This window comes from Coenobita brevimanus, chromosome 82, assembly GCF_032717465.1.
Source record: "Coenobita brevimanus isolate Jiangsu-jjx chromosome 82, ASM3271746v2, whole genome shotgun sequence".
In the NCBI taxonomy this organism is placed as follows: Eukaryota; Metazoa; Arthropoda; class Malacostraca; order Decapoda; family Coenobitidae; genus Coenobita; species Coenobita brevimanus.
The window spans coordinates 17,137,496-17,160,945 of record NC_137035.1 but is presented as its reverse complement, the minus strand read 5'-3'; the positions used below and the strand labels follow the sequence as shown (position 1 = coordinate 17,160,945).

At 40.6% G+C, this 23,450-nt stretch overlaps 1 non-coding gene across 1 annotated transcript; it reads right to left on the bottom strand.

Annotated features, from left to right (window-relative positions):
• Window positions 1-235: 235 nt before the first annotated feature.
• On the bottom strand, window positions 236-354 carry LOC145409711 (5S ribosomal RNA). The gene has a single exon (XR_013899158.1). It is a non-coding gene; the product is annotated as a 5S ribosomal RNA (ribosomal RNA).
• Between the last annotated feature and the right edge of the window lie 23,096 nt (window positions 355-23,450).

Sequence of the window (23,450 nt, the reverse complement as noted above, 5' to 3'; positions counted from 1 at the left end):
CTTTATCGCAGTATGTTTAAAAAAGGAGAACAAAGAAAATAAAATGTCAAAATGACAAGTTGAAGTTAGGCAAAAAGCAAAAATTTTGTACCTTCCCGTAGAAAAATTCATTCATTCATTCATTGCCAGATGCCATGTATCCCAAACGGGGTGGCCAAGGGCTTAGAGTTAATTGTTTTACAGGAAGGGCCACTAATCCTCCACCAACCCCACTCGACACGTAGGGAGAACGTTATGCCAATAGCATCTGGTGTTCCCAGGCGGTCACCCACCCAAGTACTAACCAGACCCAACATTGCTTAACTTCGCTGATCGAACGGGAAGTGGTGTACTCAATGTGGTATGGCCGTTGGCCATATTCGGCAAAAAATAACGAGTATAGATATGTAAATTTGGTTTAAACCATGCAAAAATACAATAAATTACCTTCACAATGATATATAGATTATGGTAATTTTTGCATTTCATTGCGCAGTAAAGTAAAAGGAAAGAGATCCACAATTTTATTTTAGTCTCGGCCGCATATTCGCTTCGCAATGTTTTTCTTTGATATGTCAGTGTAAATACGTTTTTTATGATAGGATGCTGGTTGTGGTGTTATTTTGAAGCTGGATAGTTGTACTTTGTCATAGTATGCTCATAAAAGGAAAACAAAGAAAATAAAAAGTCGAAGTGACGAGTTGAAGTTGGGCAAAAACCAAAAATTTTATACTTTGCTGTTGAAAAATATTCACCAACAATAAAGTTATACAGAAACAAAGCCATGAGCCAGACCAGCTGTGCAGTACTGCCACGCATAGAGCAACAATTCCATGACATCATGCTCGAGCCTCTTTGTTATGATGCGTAAATGCGATTTATGGTGAATATTTTACAAAAGTTTCTTAAACTGACAATCAAAAGCGTCATCGCAATCTCTGAGGTTGGATTTGAAATGACGATCGAAATAGTCATTGGAATCTCAAAGGGTTAACTGGAGATTTCAATACTATATAAACTGGAATACTCTAGATGTAAAAAGCCATGAAAGCTGCTGGGATCAAAAGCTCCTAGATCTTGTGCACAGGTTTTTCCTAACACAGCATGTAAAGGAAAACACTAGAAAAAGAGGACTTGATGATCCATCAGTACTAGATCTTATATTTACTAAACAAGAAAATGAAATTGACTATACAATGTATCACCCTCCATTCGGCAAAAGCAACCATGCAATATTAAATTGTAACTTCAGGATTGCATATGACATTGCTTACCTATGAATGCCTACCTATGAATACTTAGTGGGAAATAAGAAGTGCACTTCTTGTGTGGTCCCACCTCTAAAACATGTGTTACCCAATGTATCTGTCATAAAAGGACTTGAATGTGGCTACTGTGGGTGCTGTGACTATATTCTAGGGAAGTGATTTCCAATCATCGATCACTCTTATTGCAAACCAGTTGCCTTTTAGGGTCATTCTCCACTGGTCAGGCTTTGAGAGTTTTAAGGAGTGTCCTCTCATCTGGTTTGTGTTGAGTCTGAGGAACTTAGAGAAAGAAATGTCTTCACATCCATGGATAAGCTTGAATATTTCGATCATATCCTCTCTCTTCCTACTTTCACTCAGTGCCTGAAGTCTGAGTTGCCTGCATCTCTCCTCGTATGGTAATCCCTCCAGTCCTGGAACCAGCTTCATCACTCACTGCTACACTCTCTCCAGTGTCTGGATATCTCACTAAATATGGCGACCAACACTGCTCTCCACAGTCAAAATGAAGATGCACCAATGAGAGATAAAGTGTTACAAGGACTTCCTTACTCATGGCAGTGAAATTTCTTTTGATGAGTCCAAGTCTACTGTTGGCTTTTGCTGCTACCTGTGCAACGTGTGATGAAGGCTTCTTGCTGATGCTACAGTATCAGGATTCCCAAATCTTTTTCTAAGGTGGATTTTTCAAGCGTTTTATTGCCCAGCTGATAGTTGGCCCCAGGGTTTTTGTGTCCTATGTGCATTGCCTTACACTTGTCTGCGTTAAAAGTTCAACAACCATTTGCCACTCCACTCATCCGGTCTCTCCATGTCTCTCTGCATTGCACTGATGTCTTCATTTGACCCGATGACTATATTTTTGCATCATCTGTAAACAAGCTGGCTGAGATTCCAAATCTGAGACCAAGTAACTGATATATGTGATGAAGAGGATGGGTCTGAGCACAGATCCTTGGGGAACTCCACTCTCAACTGGGAGCCAGTTTGATGCCTCATTTCTAATGAGGACCCTGTGGAGTCTCCCCGAAAGAAAGCTTTTGATCCAGTCTACAACCTTCCCCATTATTCCCATAGCCTCAAGCTTGATGCACAGTCTTTGGTGGGGGACCAGTAATGAAAGTTACAAAAAGAGTCTAAACTACAAAAAGGGCAACTATCATAACCTGAAAAAATACTTCTTAGAAACAAATTGGGAAAAGGAGCTTAGAGGACAAAATTTAAATATTCTATATACCTATCTATCTATTGCCAGACGCCTCAATCCCGTTTGGGGTGGCCACAAACAAATCGCCTCCATGTCGCCCTGTCCCCCGCCATTTCACTGCCCTACTCCCAACTCACACCCCCCTCTCTCATATACCTCTCCACCCCATCCCTCCATCTCATCCTCAGCCTCCCCCTCCCTCTTCCCCTCTCCATCTCATTCACATACACTATCTTCGTCAGTCTTTCACCATCCTCTCCACATGGCCAAACCACCTCAGTGTGTTCCTCATAACACTTCCTATCACATCCACATCCACACCACAACACTCCTTTATATCCTCATTCGTCAGCCTATCTCTCCATGTGACTCCACAGGCTCCTCTTAAATACCGTAACTCATTTCCACTGCTCTCACTCTTGACTTGTGTCCTTCCAACAATGTCCAAGCTTCACTTCCATACGTTAGAGTTGGTATCACAATACTGTCATGTAGTAACATTTTCACTTCCATGCTCACTTCCCTGTTTCTTATCACTGCTTTCAAAGAACCAGCAACCTTTCTTCCCTGCTGTACCCTTACAAGCACTTCACCCTCCAAACCTCCATCCTTACTCATCACACTACCCAAGTACTTAAACGTACTCACATTTTCCAATTCCTCACCATCCAACCTCGCTGTACATTCACTGACTTCATCCCTCTCAAAGACCATCACTTTACTCTTCCCTACATTCACCTTTAGATTCCGTTTCTTACACACTCTCTCAAACTCATCCACCAAGCCTTGCAGCTCCCCTTCGTCTTCACTCAACAACACAGTATCATCTGCAAACAACAGTACAGGGAGTTTCCAAACACTACCCTCTCTCACCAGGGCCACTCCAACATCCACTACCCTACCTTGTACCTCTTTTATTACCCCATCCATGTACAGATTGAACAGCCATGGAGACATGACACATCCCTGTTTCAACCCAACTTTCAAAGAGAAAAATTCACTTAGTTCACCATCCACACGCACTGCAGCCTTCGCACCATCGTACATACTCTTCACAGCATTCAACAACTTCCCATCTACTCCATATATTCTTAAAACTTTCCACACTTCCCCCCCCCCTTTGTCCTTTCTTTTCCTTTCCCCTCCTTGTCTTTCCACCACTTGTCATTCTTCTTCCATCCATCTCTTCCTCCTCTCTGAAAAGCACGCTTCCTCCATTTCCTCTTCCCCCTCTCTTCTTTTCCCCTTACAGCCTCCCTTCCCTCCACCCCGCCCCTCCTTCTTCCCATCCACCCCTCTCTCCTCCTCCCTCCCTTTCAACCTCTCTTTCCTCCCCCCTCCCCTCTCGTTTGTCCAATCTCTGTGGCTTTCTAGAATGTATATTTTAGGGACACACACACACACACACCCACACACACACACCCACACACACACTCAAGAGCGATTGATGTGGTACAGGAGAGAGATCGTTGGGTGGATTGTGTGTACTTAAGAGAAGGCCTTTGACAAGGTACCTCATAAAAGACTAATGTGGAAACTAGAATATATAGGAAGACTGAAGGGGAAACTTCTGGAATGGATGAGAGACTTTTTGAGAGACAGACAAATGAGGACAGTAATAAGGGATAGAATGTCTGGATGGAGGGAAGTAATAAGTGGAGTCTCTCAAGGCTCGGTGTTGGCGCCAGTAATGTTCCTGATTTACGTAAATGATATGGTAGATGGAGTGAACAGTTATGCAAGTCTGTTTGCTGATGATGTAAAGATCTTGCGGAAGGTAGAGGTTGAGGAGGATTGTAAAATGCTGCAGGAGGATCTGGATAGGATACATGATTGGAGCTGGAAGTGGGAAATGAAATTTAATGTAAAGAAATGTAAAATACTGGAAATGGATAAAAGTACCAGGAGGCCATCACTGAATTATTTGTTGGGTAATGAATTAATCACAAAAATGAGAGAAGAGAAAGATTTGGAAGTATTGGTCCAATATAGTTTTGTCACCAGAAAAGCACATTAACAAGATAGTTGGAGAGACTTATAAACTCTTGACTAATATAAGAGTAGCATTTCATTATATGGATGAGGAGATGATGAAAAAATTAATAGTGGCCCTGATCCGCCCCAGGTTAGAATATGCAGCAGTAGTGTGGTCCCCACACAAAAAGAAAGATATACAGTAAACAAGATTGAGAGAATACAAAGAACAGCAACCAAGATGGTCCCCAATCTGGCAGACCTGTCATACAGAGAGAGGCTGACAAAGCTGGATTTGCCTTCCTTAGAGGAAAGAAGCAAGAGGGGAGACATGATTGCAGTGTTCAGGACCATGGTGGGAGTAGATAAAATTGACCAAGAAGATCTGTTTGTATGGGATAAGAGAGCAACAAGAGGACACAGAATGAAATTGAAAAAGTCAAGCTGCTTGAAGGATATCAAGAAATACAGCTTTTCTTACAGAAGTATAGACTTATGGAATAGCCTGGACAAGGAGATCGTCAAATCTAAAAACTTAAACGAATTTAAAGCTAAATTTGACTTACTGAGAAACAGTGACGGAAACCCACGAGCATAGCACATTTCGTGTATATCACAATTAGGTATATTGGGTAAATACATAAGTATTTGGAACGACTTAGACGAAAAGGTGGTGCAGGGGAAAAACATTCATATGTGTAAAGGTAAACTTGATAAATGTGGATATGGAGACAGGACAACACGAGAATTGCTCAATTCCTGTATACTACAAACAGGTAAATACACACACACACACAGACTATCTATAGGGTGATGATACTTACACCACTATTAACAGTTGTATGATCTTAAAGAGGATTATCGCCACCGCAATTATTACCACCAACCACTATCATTCAACCACCACCACTACAACCAACTACCACCACCAACAACCATACCATTATTACCACCATCAACAACAACTACCACCATTACCACCACCAACAACACTAACTACCATCATTACTACCACCAACAACTACCACCATTACCACCATCAACAACAACTACCACCATTACCACCACCACCAACAACTACCACCATTACCACCACCAACAACTACCACCATTACCACCACCAACAACACTAACTACCATCATTACTACCACCAACTACCACCCCCAACAACAACTAACACCATTACCACCACCAACAACAACTACCATCATTACCACCCCCACCATCAACTACGGTACCATCATTACCACCACCACCATCAACTACCACCATTACCACCACCACCACCATCAACTACCATCATTACCACCCCCACTATCAACTACCACCATTACCACCACCAACAACTACCACCATTACCATCACCAACAACTAACACCATTACCACCCCCACTATCAACTACCACCATTACCACCACCACCATCAACTACCACCATTTCCACCACAATCAACTACCACCATTACCACTACCATCATCAGGTACCACCATTACCACCACCACCATCAACTACTACCCTTACCAAGACCATCATCAACTACCACCATTACCACCACCACCGTCAACTACCACCATTACCACCACCACAAACTACATCCATGACCAACACTACCACCACCATCTACCACCATGACCAACACTACCACCACCATCACCTACACTACCACCAATTACCACCAATACCATCGCCACCACCAACTATACCACCATTACAATGGCCACCATCAACTGCCATCACCAACAACTACCACCATTATCATCACCACCACCAACTGCCACCATTACCTCCACCACCACCCATCACCAACTACCACCATTACCACCACTATCACCAACTACCACCATTACCACCACCATCACCAACTACCACCATTACCACCACCACCACCAACTACCACCATTACCACCAACTACCACCATTACCACCACCACCACCAACTACCACCATTACCACCACCATCAGCTACCACCATTACCACCACCATTGCCACCACAAATTACCACCACCAAAAACAACTACCACCATTACCACCACCACCACCAACTACCATTACCATTGACAACTATCACCATTACCACCCACTACCATTATCATTGACAACTACCACCATTACCATCACCACCACCACCAACTACCACCATTACCACCACTACCACTGTTACCACCACCACCACCAACAACAACTACCACTATTACCACCACTACTGCTCCCAACTACCACCATTACCACCACCAACTACCACTGTTACTACCACCACCACCAACAACAACTACCACCATTACCACCACTATCACTCCCAACTACCATCATTACCTCAACCACCACCCCCAACTACCACCATCACTAACTACAACCATTACCATCATTACCAACACCAACTACCACCATTACCACCACCACCACCAACATTACCTTAACTCCATCACTCCCAAAAGGATTAAGACTTAGTGCTGGGTAAGTTTCTTTCACACACACACACACACACACACACACATACACACACACATTATGACTATACCTCATACCAATTAATCTGGCCAGGCATGTATGGCAACACTTTTCGTGCCGAGATTCTGATTGGCTGGAGGTGTTTGTTCGATTTCGTTGTTGCTTAAACCGATACTCTCTTTATTATCAGATGTGATACTGAATTTGTCGACAATACAATCGTGAAACGCAATACGAAATCCACTATATGCTGAACAACAATGAAATTTTCGTAGGAAGATAGAGATATGAGTCAACAAAGTATTATAACAGTCCAAGTCAAGGTCAGCATTCGAACAATTCCTTTAAATCTCCGACACTCCGTAATATAACAGAAAATCAAGAAACCTGCTTAATCTAAGCGTTGGTATAACACATTTAAATTTTAAGATCAGTCCGTACTGTGATAATAGAGGAGATGTAATGAAATAGTCTTCCTTTAGCCTACTTTGATTTTCTCAATTTTTTCAAACCTCCCTTCCCGCACAACTCGTCTTTTCGTTAGAATTTTTTATTACTCAAAGTTGTGGCACGATTTGAGGGTGCAGACTGATCTTATAATTTAGGCTAAATGTGTGTTATACCAACGCTTAGATTAAGCAGGTTTCCTTAATTTTCTGTTATATTAAGGAGTGTTGCAGATTTAAAGGAATTGTTCGAATGCTGACCTTGACTTGGACTGTTATAATACTTTGTTGACTCATATCTCTATCTTCCTACGAAAATTTCATTGTTGTTCAGCATATAGTGGATTTCTTATTGCTTTTCACGATTGTATTGTCGACAAATTCAGTATCACATCTGATAATAAAGAGAGTATCGGTTTAAGCAACAACGAAATCAAACAAACACCTCCAGCCAATCAGAATTTCGGCAGGAACAATGTTGCCATACATGCCTGGCCAGATTAATTGGTATGAGGTATAGGTAGGTAAACACACACACACACCAAAGCAGTAACACTGAAGAGAAGATAACCCAGGTGAATGAAGTGATGTAAAGTTACACAGGTGATGTGAAAACTACATATGCTGAAATGGTGAAAGTAAAGAAAGACTTAGAAACAAGAGTCAAAGAAAAAAGCATTAGAAAAGAAATGAATAAAATCCAAGACATTGGTCAAAGATTCAGCCAGATATCAATACATCCATAGTAATCACTGGAACAGATGAGGAAGAAATAAAAAATAAAATTTCATTAGAAAAAAAGGAGATGACAAATATAATGAGCATACTGAAGGAAGTATTAGAGGAAATCTTTATCACTGACCAGTGTCGTAAGATACTAGAAAAGCTGATAAGAAAAGTTTGGGTAAACCATCTAGAAGAACACAGCATGATAACAGAAAGGCAGTTCGGTTTCAGAAAGAAAAAATCATGTGTTATTAATCTATTAAGCTACTATGATAGAGTTACAGAAACATTACAGAAAAGAGAAGGATGGGTAGACAGTATGTATCTGTATTTAAATTTCAAGAAAGCATTTGACAGAGTACTGCACCAAAGACTTTTATGGAAACTGTACCATCAAGGAAGTATCCAAAGCAATCTGTACTGTTGGATGCCGGATTTTCTCAGAAAAAGGGAAATGAGAACAGTATTAAGGGGAAATTACTCATCACAGAGGGAAGTGACTAGCAGAGTCCCACAGGGCTCAGTGCTGGCACCAATTATGTTTTTAGTGCATATAAATGACGGACAGTAACACTGGAAATGGAAGCTATCTCAATATGTTTCCAGATGATGCAAAAACACGAAGAAAAGTTACTAACACAGATTCTTGCAAAGAGCTGCAAGAGGAATTAAATAAGCTTCATGATTGGAGCAATAAATGGCAAATGGAATTTAACTCCCTTGCACACCGTAAGGTTTCTGTAAGTGTGTGTGACATGATCAGAGAAAATGCCACGAGAGCAGACTGGACTCGCACACAAAGGTAAACATTCCCACATATTATATTTGCCCAAGAAATTGGCTATAATGGTATAAACTGTATACCATCATCTTCCCTGATGTTTATACTATACGATAAGCTAATAAAAACACAAAATTGATGAGTAAAAGTACAGGTAACTCGCACGGAACACGAGGGTTTCGTTCCTACCGTGCCATGTTAGGTGCGAAATCGCGTATATTTAAACTACTCCGTATTTTGCTCCCTAGACCCCCCAAATGTGTTATTTTGCTGTTATCTGTCACTAGAAAGCACTTTAAGTGGTTAGAAGGTTTATTTAATGTTATAACTCACAAATACAGTACTCCTGAGCAAAACTTCAACACACAAATACTGTACGTAAACACAAGGAAACATTCCGACGCCGATCATAGGTAATAAATTAGGTTAACTGGTACCAGTGCTTTAACTTACAAGTACATACCAGAACAGTACATATTTAACTTAGAAATGCAGTACTGTGATATCGAATGATTTCAGTACATAATCTGTTAGGAATGGCTAGAAAAAAAAAAAGTTATGAATACATTTTCACCTTTTTGATATATGTTTATGGTAGTTTCGAGTTATTTTTTACGTTATCGTTGTGCCCATGCTTGGAAAAGGGAGCGAAAGAGTTGAATTTTCAGTCCTAAATGAGAAAACTGCACGTCCTCCAAGGCTAGACTCTGCCACGGGAGAATAAAGTGGAGGGTCAGTCCGATTAGCAATAAGGAAGTTGTGTCACAACTTCCAGCTCCCACACCACGAGAATGGCTAAAAATAGAATCGTAATGCAGTTTCAGAACTAACAATAAGTCTAATTATTACGAATACAGATACAAAGCAGAAATAAATACGTTTACAGACAGGGAAAACGTTCTTCCGTCATAACATGTTCATCTTTCTCAATCATTTTACGTTCATCTTTATCATTTTACCTTGTTATTTTCGCAATATATATTGCTGTCTCGTAAACAGGGTGGTTGTTTGTGTTTTGCAAGGGAGGAAAAAGGTTGTATTTTCTGTCTGGGTCGAGATAATGGGTGTAACTATGTGTGGTTAGGCATGGCCACGAGCGAAAAAATCGTACATCCACTCATCACGATAGCCGGTGGTGAACTGACAGATCATACATGAGACGGTGAAGTCAAGGTCATGTCCCAGATTTTCGTTCACTTCCCGAAAGTTTTCACAGTTTTCTACAAGTTGCAAACCATTACAGCAAACCTGAGCAAATAGGTAAAGATACCAAGACAAAAATGTATTTTTCTCTTATTATAAGTCTTTAACGAACAAAAAAAAAAAAAAGGCAATATTCCGAAGCCGATCATGGGTAATCATATAAATCAGGTTAACTGGTTACAAGGCTTTATTTAATGCTTTAATTGCTTACAAGTGCAGTCACTCATAAAAGAAACGACCCCCCCGGCCAAGACACCTTTCAACCAATATGATATCGGTCCTGGTAACACTGTAAATGACGTCAGGTGTGGGGGTGTGAAGCTGCGTTTAGGAGAAGTTCATTCAAAGTTCATGCTAAGTGTGTCGAGCCCATTCATTTAACCCTTGAGGCCGAGGGTTTCATTTGCATCATTACTGGTGCGGCATTAATGCATAAATGTTCGAGTATGGGATTGTGTTATCACCTGAAAGTTCTTTGTTCTTGTAGCAAAAAGTTAGTTTTGTGTGAAGGACAACATAACAAGTCAGATATAAAGTATGTTTGACTCGAAATGTGGATAGAAGCAGTGTTTCGTGCAGATTAACTCCGCCATCCTCTCAAACACCCCTCCTCATCCCCCCATATGGCTGACGTCAAATACACTGTTACCAACACTGAATACCCCCAGCTATATTGCCTCGAAGGCAGGGGGTGGTCTTTTCTTTTATGAGTGACTGTACATACCAGAACAGTAAATATTTAACTTACAAATACAGTACTATAGAAAAGCAGTACAGTAAGAGTTTAACGAACAAACAAAAAAGGCAATATTCCGACGCCGATCATGGGTAATCATATAATTCGGGTTATCTGATTACAAGGCTTTATTTAATGATTTAACTCTATTTAAGTGCTTACAAGTACAGTACATACGAGAACAGTAAATATTTAACTTACAAATACTGAACAGCACTGGAAAAAAACGAACAAATAAAAAAGACAATATTCTGACGCCTATCAGGTAAACTGGTTATAAGACTTTATTTCTTGCTTTAACGTTATTTAATAGTACTTTAAGTTGCACATAAACTTACCAGAACAGTACAGTACTGTAAATATTTAACTTACAAATACTGTGCTACTGTACTTGGGAATGTCTCACTCACTGAATAATTTCCCGCCTAGATCGTCACGTAATCAAAACAAACCGTTCGCTGCGGTGACGTTCGAGGATTTGATCTTTCAAAGGCCTCTCCTGCATTAATTTGTAGTTTTCATAATGGTTTTTTAATCTTACGTTGTCTTATATGTATCCCAGCCCTTACCGTGTATAATTGCGAGCACGTTCCGTGAGATCGTGTTCCGTGCGAGTTACCTGTACTGTGAAAGTACCGAAATGAGGTGAGAATAATGTTGTTCAACACCAGAGCACAAAACTTAGCCCACATGATGCAAGAGCTAAGAATATGTCTAGATGCAGAATTTCTCGAGCTTTCACGTGGTACTGGTTGGATTCTGATAAGACCAATAGTTTTCGAGTAAATTGCCAAAAATCGCACACCCGCCCCCTCCCCCCTGAACTAAAAACCGAGAGAATGCCGACTATTTAAGAGTGTTGGCCTGGAAACAGACACCCTCCCCAATGATGTGCCAAATATTGACACATTTCAAGCTAAAACATGAGTTCTGGTGAATATTTTTGTCCAGAATTGCCTAGTCGGCATCCCTTCAGACTGCCACTGCAAGTGCATCATAGTGCGTCATCGGTTCCTCTTGTATTTTTTGACTCGTATTGAGTCATGGTGCGCGAAGGGGTTAATGTGGACAAGTATCAGGTAATTAAGTTTGGTAAAGGTGAGAAAAGACCATACTGGGATTATAAGTTGGGAAGATCAACCCTACAAATATCAGAAATGGAGAAGGACCTAGGAGCGATTATCAGTAACAGACTGTCTCCAGCTGACTACATCACTGAGAAGGTACGTAACTGTATACACGGCTTGCTAATATGAGAATAGCATTCACATATATAAATGAAGACATACTGAGAAAGATAATAACACCATTCATCACACCAATCCTGGAGTATGCATCGGTAGTCTCATCTCAAAAAACACAGATAACATTGAAAAAGTACAAAGAGTAGCTACAAGATGGGTACCAAGCTTAAGGGATCTAAGCTATGAAGAAAGACTATAAAAAATGAATTAAAGACTATAAAAACTGAATTTACCAACACTACAGGAGAGAAGGAAAAGAGGAGACATCATATGCTATATAAATACATCTCAGGGAATGACAAAATAGACATAAATGAATATATAACCTATGGGGAAGCATCAGCAAAAGGACACAGCAAAAACTACATAAAATGAGAAGCGATTAAGACGTAAGAAAATTCAGTTTCACAAATATGGCAATTGACCTGTGGAATGCACTACCGAATGGAACAGTGTGTGACAAAACTATTGACAAATTTAAGGGAGGTATGATGAAAATGGTTTAATACACGGGACAGTACAAGCTTGACTCATTCCTGTAAAGATACAATCAGGTAAGAACAATTAGGTAAGAAAACACACACAACTACAACTAGATAGGTAAACACACACACACACACACACACACACACACACACACACACACACAATTACAACTACGTTGGTAAACAAACACACACGCATACCATTACAACTAGGTATATATATTTATATATACAGTAGGTTCGCACAGTGCGCGTCATCACAGTGCGCGATTCGCATTGTGCATGAGTGACCAAAAATCATTACCAAAAACCCTCGAATGCACGAGTTAACAGCACAGAACGCGAGGCAGAGGCAAGGAGTGGCTCAAAAATGCCATTTTCTATTAGTGCGCGACCACCCCTCACACAGCGCGTCACGTATCGTCTGCTCCTCTTCCTGTTGAGGATGAAGAGGATGCAATGTCAGAAGTGTCAGCATTGGACTTTGAAGGGTTTAAGGCCGAAGTGAGTGCCTCTGATGCTCCTGGGGAAGGCGCTCAAGAGGAGTCTGTGGAGGGAAGTGTTCGTGCGGTGGGAGGTGAGGCGCTGTAAGTGTTGCCGCGCCTTGGAATCTGTGTTATTTTAGGTCATCAGGCCTGTTGCCTACTGTTGTTAAGGTGACTACCTATATTTTTGTTATTGTAGCTATAGCTTTAGTACAATGTCTGAAAAATATGACCTTTATTATGTCTCGAAGGGCCAAAAAATGTCCAGGTATGAGGGGGTACTGCCCATATGTAATTATTCCCATAAGATTATGTATTCCCAGTATGCGAGGTCGTGGACCGCCCAATCTCTCGCGCACTGTGCAAGCCTACTGTATATATCTGATATATATATACAGTATATATATATATATATATATATATATATATATACTGTATATATACACACACAAATTCCTAAACATTTCCTTCTCTTGTACAGGTGTGGTAAGGAAATCATCAGATGAACTGGTGTTTTCTTTTAAAAATTCGTTCCTTTCACAAGGTGCTCAAATGAAAGGTTTTTCCTTCGGGCAGCAGAAATTTTTGGAACATGAAGAAATTCTTTGACCTTTCTTCAAAAATCCCTCTGCAAAAATTGTGCATTCTGTTGTTGTTCACTGTCTTATATACAGGGTGTCCCAGAAGGTAAGGACATAACTTTGGGAAATGATAGATGAATGAATTCTAAACAAGAAATGTTATATGAACATGTGCCCAAATCGTAACTGATACGGAGCTACAATTACTGATGTTATGAGTGAAACTGGTCTGTCCGTCTATTCCCAGGTGCCTCAATCCGGTAAGGGGTGGCCACAAACAACTTACCTCTATGTTGCCCTGTCCAACGCCATTTCACAGTAAAGGAAGAGGATTTTCGCAGGCTCAAACATACAGATGTGGCAATGATTAGGTGGATGAGCAGTGTGTCCTTGAGTGCAATGCCTGGAGGAGCTAGGTTTATGATTGAAGAGTTGAGAGGTAGGATGGTACTGGAGTGAATTGGTGTTGTGATGAGGAGGGGTAGACTGAGATGGTTTGGGCATGTGGAGAGGATGGGGGATGATAACTGGGTGCAGAAAGTGAGAAGTGTTAATGTTGGGATAGTCTGAAAAAGACCTGGAATGAGGTCACTGTGACCTCTGGGATAAGGGATTGGATAAGGAAGCTGCCAGAGATCGAGCAGCATGGACAGCTGCCATTAGGTGACCGAGGCCAACGCATGCAAACATGCTGGAGCCTTCAAACACGAAAACAAAAACGATACCTTGTCTATCCACCTTGCCATATGCTTTCTCTAAATTCATGAAGGCCGCATACAACTCCCTTCCCTTCTCTAGAAACTTTTCTACTAAAGACCTAAGAATGGGTATCTGATCTATACAATCTCTTCCCTACCTAAAACCTCCCTGTTCTTCTCCAACTAATTCCTCTGTTACTTCCCTATCTCTGTCAGTATCCTACCATATAATTTTCCTTTTACACTAAGAAGACAAATGCCCCTATGATTACCACAAACTTTTTTTTCCCTTTTTCCTTTGTACAGGGGAATAATTATATCAGCAATGATCTCTCTCATAATTTGCCCATAAAATCATCAGTAACTGTAGCTCCATAATGATTAATATTAAGAATTTTCAGAATTCACTCATCTGTTATTTCCCAGTTATAACCTTTCCTCCTGGGACACCTTGCATATTACAATACATAAGGGAAGTTACTGTATACTTGTATTAATACTATGTACAATGCTATACAGTGCACCCTCACACAATGTGAGTTTATGGGCAGCAGAAACCCTTGCATTCTACGATTTCGCATTGTGTGAACCAAAAAAAACTTATGGGAAAAATTATATATGGTGGACAGCCCACCCAGTGCTTGGTCTTTGGGTCCCCTTCCAGCCTACTCTACCCTGCTAATACTTTGTCTAATAGTACTTCTAGTTGGACCAACAAATAAAACAACAATAGAACACCATGCATCTTTATTTAAGTGACTTCTAGGCTTGTTAAGAAGGGAGAGGGGTGGGTATCTGAGACTCAGGGTGTCTACTCTTGCTCTGCAGGGTGGGGCGTCTGTTGTCACTCTCATTATCACTGCTGGGGTCTCTTGGAGGTGCCATAAAGCCCTCGAAGTCAACAGATGAGACCATGATGAACAGGTGGGTATTGTTATGATGATAAAACAGACCACAGGATGCGCGGTACAACATGCGTTCTTGCAGCAATATGGAGGAGAAGTGTCTGCTTACCCAGGAAAGTCGGTAGATGGCATGCAGAGAGCTGGCCAGCTGCCAGCCATTTTGAATCTGGCTCAATGCCATCCACCTGCCTCCGTGTGACTGACTATCATTGTCCATCCCGACACTCGTAGTAATGACAGGAAGTCCATTTCTGTCTTGGAATCATACAGCTGATTCGCATGTTTGGAAGTTCAATTCACAGATTTTGCATTCGATAAAAATAAGCATTTTCTGGACTGACCTCAAATTGTAGGTGATTCGCACCCTGTGAGTTCGCACTGTGTGGGGGTGAACTGTACTGTACTACTGTTTCAGCGCCATCTGTATTTCTGTAAAAAGTGTACCCATGACTCACTCATGGCTCAGTAAAATCATCTGATGCTAAATGAACTGAATACTAAGTTGTAACAGTATTAACTTCATCAAGTAGGTAAGCAGATAGACAAGCAGACAGGTAGAAAATGTGGCAGATAAGCATGTATGAAGATAGGCAAGTAGGCAGTGTACTAGCTAAGTAGATGGGAATAACTGTTTTAGGAAGGTAGGTGGGTACAGCAGTGGTAGGTAGGCACTGTAAAAGGTGGATAGGTAAGTGCAGTGGCATGATAGGTCAACAGGTACATTGGCAGGCACCGTGACAGGTAGGTAGGTAAGTGCAGTGGGATGACAGGTGGATAGGTAGGTAGCTAGGCACTCTAGGAGATAGGTGGGCGGGCACTGTGGGAGATGGGTAGGTAGGTAGGAACTGTAGGAGGAAGGGAGGTAGTTTGGTTATTTTGGTAGCTAGGTAGGCAAGCACTGTGGGAGACTGGCAGGTAGATAGGTAGGCACTGTAGCAGGCAGACATGTGGGCACTGTGGTAGGTGAGTAGGAAGCTAGGTGGGCACCGTGGTATGTCAGCAGCCAATGTAGACGGCAGGTAGGTAGGTTGGTAGGTAGCAGAGCACTGCATAAGACCACTATAAATTACCCTCCTTATGAGGTGCATTGGCCTGAGGCTAGACTAGGCTGTGGTCCAGTACAATTACGGGAAGCTGACCAACCTACTTCCCTTGGTGGCATTCATCACCATCAATAAGTGTGCTCTCTTTACCTGTTCTAGGCAGTTCTAGTAACATAAACTCTCTAAATAGCACAAAGAACATCATCTACTTAATTGCCAGAGTTTTTCCCAGACACCATGGAATAGCCCAGTGGTTGCACTACTGCTCTTAACCTTTCCATTGCCACCGGTGTTGAATGATGTTTTACCGCAGCACGGCTGCTGGTGTTGATGCAGTGCGACTTGGAGAAAACTTCAAAAGTTTTGGGGAAGTGAATAAACATCTCACACATCAAGAGCAACCTACACTACACTCCAACACATCCTATCTGTCAGCTCAGTGCCTGCTGCAGTGCTTAGTGGACGTCTGACTTTCGCTCGTGACCATGCCTAAACACACAAAGCTACACCCATTATCTCGACCCAGACAGAAATTATTATCTTTCTCCTCTCTTGCAACACACACACACAACCACCCTGTTTATGAATATAAATATATACAGGCATAAACAAAAGGCATGAATATAAGAGAAAAAAAAACATTTGGGGAGGGGGTTAATTGCTCAGGTTTGTTGTACTGGTTTGGATCATTTTACATAATTTTTGTCTTGCACTAGCATTACAGTGACGTTTGCCATGTTCACCTGATGTTTTGGTAGGTGGAAAGGCCTCCCTTCCCTTCCAGTAATCATCTCATGCAAGGTGCAAATCACAGGTCATCTCACATTTCAACCCTCACTGTTCAGCCTGTACACTTAAAGGATGACCTTTATCTCATTTAGGACTAAAAATAGAATCTCTCACCTCCCTTTCCCCAAAAACTCCACCACCCATGCTACAAAAATAAGTCGCTACTACCACAAACACAATAAACACCGCAAAAATGCTAAATAAATTCATAAGCAACGTTGGGTCTGGTTAGTACTTGGATGGGTGACCGCCTGGGAACACCAGATGCTGTTGGCATCCCTACGTGTCAAGTGGGGTTGGTGGAGGATTAGTGCCCCTCCCTGTAAAACAATTAACTCTAAGCCATTGGCCACCCCGTCTGGGATACATGGCGTCTGGTAATGAATGAATGAATGAAAAATTCATAATATTCAGCATACATACATTTTTCAATTGAAACCTCACATATTATGCACTGACAAAATTTGAAATGCACATATCTAGTCATTTCACACCATTTCACCACCACTTACATTGTTTTTCAGTTTTAAAAAAATGTGCGATGGTTCGCCGCAGCAATACCTTGGTGTGATCGATATCATCCGCATAAACTTGCGCACTTTCTGAATTTGATTGTGCAGCACAGGATAGGTCTAATGCCTGTAGTCTTGAAACTGAGGGCAGGGGTTACCCTTCCTGCACCCCGCTTGAGGTGGAAGCTCACACCTTCAATGTAAGTGGTAAACTTCAAAGCATGAGAGAGCACCCCTTCCTGTGGGTTGGCAAGGTGAACAGTTGGTAACACTGATTAATTCTAAAATTCAAATTAAAATCTTAAAATCAAGAAAAGCACATGACCGTTTATAAGACTGGCATACAATATAATCTCTTAATGTAAGCAATTCTTACCTCTTTTATCATTAAAGACTTGCTTTTGTTCTTGAATACTCTGTATTAGAGTATGCATACAGGTTTTGGAGAACCTGTACCATAAGAAACAATTCAGTCAGGCATAGCTTCAAAGGGGTTCATGCAGTCAGTAATAACCCTATGAATACACCTTGGCTGATTATACCAATTTTGACTACATTTCTGCCCAAAATGCTCGTTTTTACCATTTTTCCCACCCAGAACTCCAAAATCATAGCAGTCTGCCAAGACACTTGGGGGGAGAGTTAATTTGAAAACCAATCACGAACACCAAAAATAAAGGACAAATTCATTCAGATCACACCAAAATAAACCTGAAAAATATACTGCTAAGCCAAAATAAAACAGTGTGGATTTGTAAAAGTTTACTGAGCGCAAACATGAAACTTCGTAATTCAAATTAACTGGCTGGTAGTACTCGGCCATTCTTTAACTGTAGGAATCATTTCATGAACTACAAAAGTATCATGCACTATATTTGATAAACTGCTTAGTAGAAATAGTAAAAAATAAAATGGAAGTGGATACAGTATCTCATCTTCGTTTTTGTCTTGTCATAAATTAACCATCTCCGGAGAAACGGTGAAGTCTTTTAACCCCTTAACCACGGGGCGTCACTTTCGTGACGCTTGGGAGCAAGGGATCATACCGCGGGGCGTCGCTTTTGTGATTCTGTGTTATTTTGAATTCACCCGGGCTTCCAAGTGAGGGCTTGTATCATCTATCAGTACTGCCAATGTCCAACACTAGTCAGCACTCCTAATCTCATCTGTACTCCCATCCATTGTTGACAATTTAGCCATTTCTCCCCGTTCTTGACTCCCCTCCCTACCCCCCCTCCATTACCCTATCCTCTCGCCTGCCCGGCCGTGCTACGCTAAGTAAATCTTCCCTGGAATTTTTCACTGATTTCATCCATTGAAATAAGTCCTATGTCCTATTCTTATACCAAATAATATATACAAGAAAGAAATAAGGTGAGAGTGCCATACACCTGGAATTGGCTAATTATCACCTGACAACACCTCACGTGCACTCGTTCGCTAATTTTCGCTGTTTTTTTCCCCTTGAAATATGCCGTATAATCCATTTTCGTAATAAATATACATGTAAGGAGGGAAGGGAGAAGCCTAAGTGATATTTACATTCACCTGGAACTACCTAATTTATAATGTATTGTCTAGATTTCCTGCCAATCATATCAGTGCTAGACAAAGCTGTTTCAAGATCTAACATTGGTAGCTCTGAATATATATCTCCTAAGTAGGCCTCTAATCTATTTTCGTAATAAATATACATGTAAGGAGGGAAGGGAGAAGCCTAAGTGATATTTACATTCACCTGGAACTACCAAATTTATAATGTATTGTCTAGATTTCCTGCCAATCATATCAGCGCTAGACTTAGCTGTTTCAAGAACCAATATTGGTAACTCTGAATAACCCCTAAGCAGGCCTCCACGCTGGCCCTCCGTTATCAGTTTACTCTCATCTTCCGAAGCCAGGGTACGTATGTTTCTTCTTGCTGACTTCAAGGCCTTTTTTCACCCCCATGCAAATGGCCCTGTGACCTTTACCCCCTACTAAACCTCGTGTGGAAAGAGGTAAAGGGCTGACAATTGATAAAAGAGTGACTACGATCTTTCTATTGAGTAAAACAGTGCAAGTGGAATTGTAAATAATGTGTAAACAGCAAGTGAAAGTAATGAATGTAAATATACGTGAACAATGGAAAATAGTTTTATAAGTTATTTCAAGTGACAGTGCACAACACAGTGTAAATAAAATAGAAATGTAAATAACGTAAATAAAATAGAGAACGTAAATAGAAATGTAAATGAGTAGTATTATAAGAATACGAGTATATACCCTAGGAGTGATGAAAGTGAAAGTTTCACTCTAGCATGTCTGAATGCTATGAGTTATGAGAGTGAAGATGAAAGTGACATTCACTCTCAATGCCAGTATACAGGACGAGAAAGTGAATGCTACGTATTTTACTGAAAGAAATTGAATCCCTACAGTGACAATAAACTAATACTACTGAAGGAAACTTATGGATAAAGACTGTAGATATATATAAGTGTTATATAGTAATAGAAATATAAAGTGTGAGGGGTTTTATGAATAATAAATGACAGAGTAACAAAAGCGAACTAGTGCCAGTGCGACGATCAGACGTGCTCGTAATTTCCATTGCTTTCACAGTGGTTTTTTTTTTTTTAGTATGGATCCCAAACTACTTGAAAATTGTAGAATAGTGTTTATAGTGTTTGTATCTGGCTGTGGTAATCATATTGCGGGTTGTCGGGAAGTGTAAAGTGGAGACTTCGTTACCCTACTTCAGAGGTCTCCACAAGTCCTACGGTAACCGACGAAGGCTCAACAATCATTCCAGGAGAAAGCTGAAGGTATGTGCCATAAGCATATGTAATTTTATTATTCTAGGACTAATAACTGATTTTTGGCAAATATTTTTTGAGAGTCTGTCGGAGCCCAAATAACACCGCGGCACACGCAAGTCATTGGTAAACAAGCCCGCGGTGTAGGGGTTAAAAAGGTAATAAAACTAAACTCTAATTTTTTTCCTTTACACAATGTTTTTATCATTAAATTAAAATTCCCATCACATGCATGATAGAGTCCTTCAAATTCTATACAATTTTCTTTGCACAAGGCAACTATAATATGATGAAGGGGCATGTGACGGAGTGCTGTGAGACTCCTTGCAGGCTCCAATACTACGCTGGGGTAATCCTCTCCCGTTTGCATGGGAACGCTCTCCTTTTCGTGCATTAAGATTACCAAAAGATACAGACAGGGCAAGGTGAATGCTTGCCCACAGTTTAAGGGGAGCAGATGGTTGTTACTTATGAAGGTACATTTGTTTTTATTACATTTGTCTGATTTTTTTTTTTATGTTTTGTTACTTTATATGAGCAATAACATCCCAAAGTTTGAGTAAAACTGACTGATTAGTTTTTACGGAAAAAAATAATATATGCATAAAATGTATTAAAAAAAAAAAAAAAAGACACGAGAAATGGGAAACCAGGGAATGTGTGTTCATCTGATCTCTATCATATTTGGTAGTTTTATTAATAAAACCCTCATTAATAAATTGTCCTAACAGTTTTTTAATATTCTTCACCATTGCTGAGCAAAAAAAATCCCAAAATGCCTATGTATTTATCCCAATTTTTACCCTCTTTTTGCCATGTTGAAAAAATTGTTACAGTCATGTTTGTCAGTCTCTGACAAAAATATAAGCACAATATGTTCCCCTTTCATTCCTCTTTTTGTAGGTATTTTGCTTTTTGTCTTATGTTTAAAACTAATGGAATTATATCACTCCAAAGAACTATAAGTTTAGTTCCGAGACATCATTCGTTTTCTGTTGACGTGCAGTGACTGTATGATTAGAAACAAATTTGGTACTTTTTTTTATTTTATGAGATAGGATTAGGGATGGTTATGAAGAGGTAGAGGGTGTTGAAGACGAAATTGGAGAAAAAGATGTAGAAGGTTGGGGGTCGTCAGGTAAGGTAGCACGGGGGGGGAGGGGGGGAAGAGGTGGTGATGGTGGAGAAAGAATTACTACTTCCAACACGTTTTTCTCCCCTCAAAATGGTGTCAAATTCTTTTCTGCCGCTTTCTGATGTTGCAGTAGCTCTTAGATGATCACCCCATCTTCAAAAAGTGTGCAAAAATGATGAGAAATGGCCAAGATTAGCGCAGACTGAAAACAGGTTGAGATCAAGCCTGGCATGTCTCACCCCTCCCAGTGTCATAGCATCTCTGGCCTATCCAACTTCGCTGGAGTCACTCGCTGCCACCCTCCACACACTCACACTCTCATTGCCAGATGTATGCCGTAATTTTTGCAGATAAAAAGGAAAAAAATTGGAAAAAAGTGGTCGTTATATATCACAATGAAAATGGAGATTTCTGCAGGGAAGTGACCTCAAAATTGGAATAACAAAATAATTTTTTTGAAGGGGAAAGAATTGTTGTACGGCTGCCATATTTTTACAGAGAACGAGTGATACTTGGAGCTATTTTATGGGGTAACTTTTGGAAAATCCCTTTGTCAGTCAAAAATTGGTCCCTGCTGGCATCTCCTCCCCTTAAGACCAGCCATAGGAATCTCAAAATTGCATTGCCAGGTGCGTCACATGTTTCTCTTCAATTTGGCAAGAAAAAATTTGATCTTCTAAACCTCAAAAATCGGCCCCATGGTCAGCCAGTGGGCTCTAACAAATTCAGGAGGCTCAGCCACGGAGGGGTTAATAAAACCCAAACGCACCCTGAAGCTCCTCAAAATTTTATATTGGAAAATTACTATGGATAATTACCAAAATATCAGTAACTAGGTAAAACTATGCCTGTCAATACATTTATTTGCAATTTATATAAGTATTTATGCAAAACAGAAGCCTGACAAGACAAGTTGGTGCTCTAAGACAACATCCACTAACTTCAGCACGCGTTTGCAATGTATCCTGATTATTATATTAACAGTTATACTGAACACAATTTGCTGACTGGATTTCAGATAATTAGGTTTGTATGAACCTATACAGTGATATTAATAGTAATATTTTCCAATTAACCCTTTCAAGAAAAGGGGTGCGTGTAAATTCTGGCTGTGGTGCATAACTCTCACTCAAGAGCTTTCAGAACAGTTGCGTAGAAATATTTTACTTCTAATGCTCGTAGGAAAGTTACTATTCATCATAGAAAAGCAACTTTGGTCTCATTTGAAGATGAAGAGTTTTGCTGTCATACACTGCTCAAAAAGGCAATATACTGTATATGAAATAAAATGCAAAAAAAGTGAGTAGAAGTTACCTGACATGCTAAAGTTTTACACTTTCCTTTAAGAAAATAATTGCAAAAAAAAAACTGTTCAAGAAATAATAATATTTTTTCTTCAATATGTAGAATAAATTTCTTTTCCAATAATGCATTATTTGTTGTATTTTCTTCAATAATAACGCCATACAGTGCTCGTCAGAAGTATTCAGCGTTGTCCGCCGGGCGCGCAATACTTATGGCCCAAAAAGAATCACCCATTTTTGGGGGTAAGAATTGAGCCACAAGTTTGAGCTCCGAGCATGACGTCACGGTAGCCTGAGGCCTTCTGACGCGCTGGTTGGTTCCCGCCTCAGTCGCCCACGGGCTGCCTGAGAGAGAGGAACTCCGCCGAGTGTCCCTCTCAAATTGCGCCATTTTTTACCGAGTGTCCCGCAGTGTTTTGGCCTTCAAAACTTTGTTATGGCACCTACCCGTGAACTATCGAGTGAAATCATATCCCAGATCATTGCTCTAAAGGAGGCAGGCCACCAGACAAAGGAAATTAGTGAATTGGTTGGTGTGGCACGATCGACAGTGCGTCGTTGGTGTGCGCGGTTTCGGGAGGAAAACAGTGGTGAAGTTCCCACAAAGAAACCGAGGTCTGGTAGGCCTAGGAAAACTTCCCCAAGGTCTGTTAATGTTTTAAAACGTGCAGTGGAGTTTAATCCTTGTGTGAGTGCAAGGA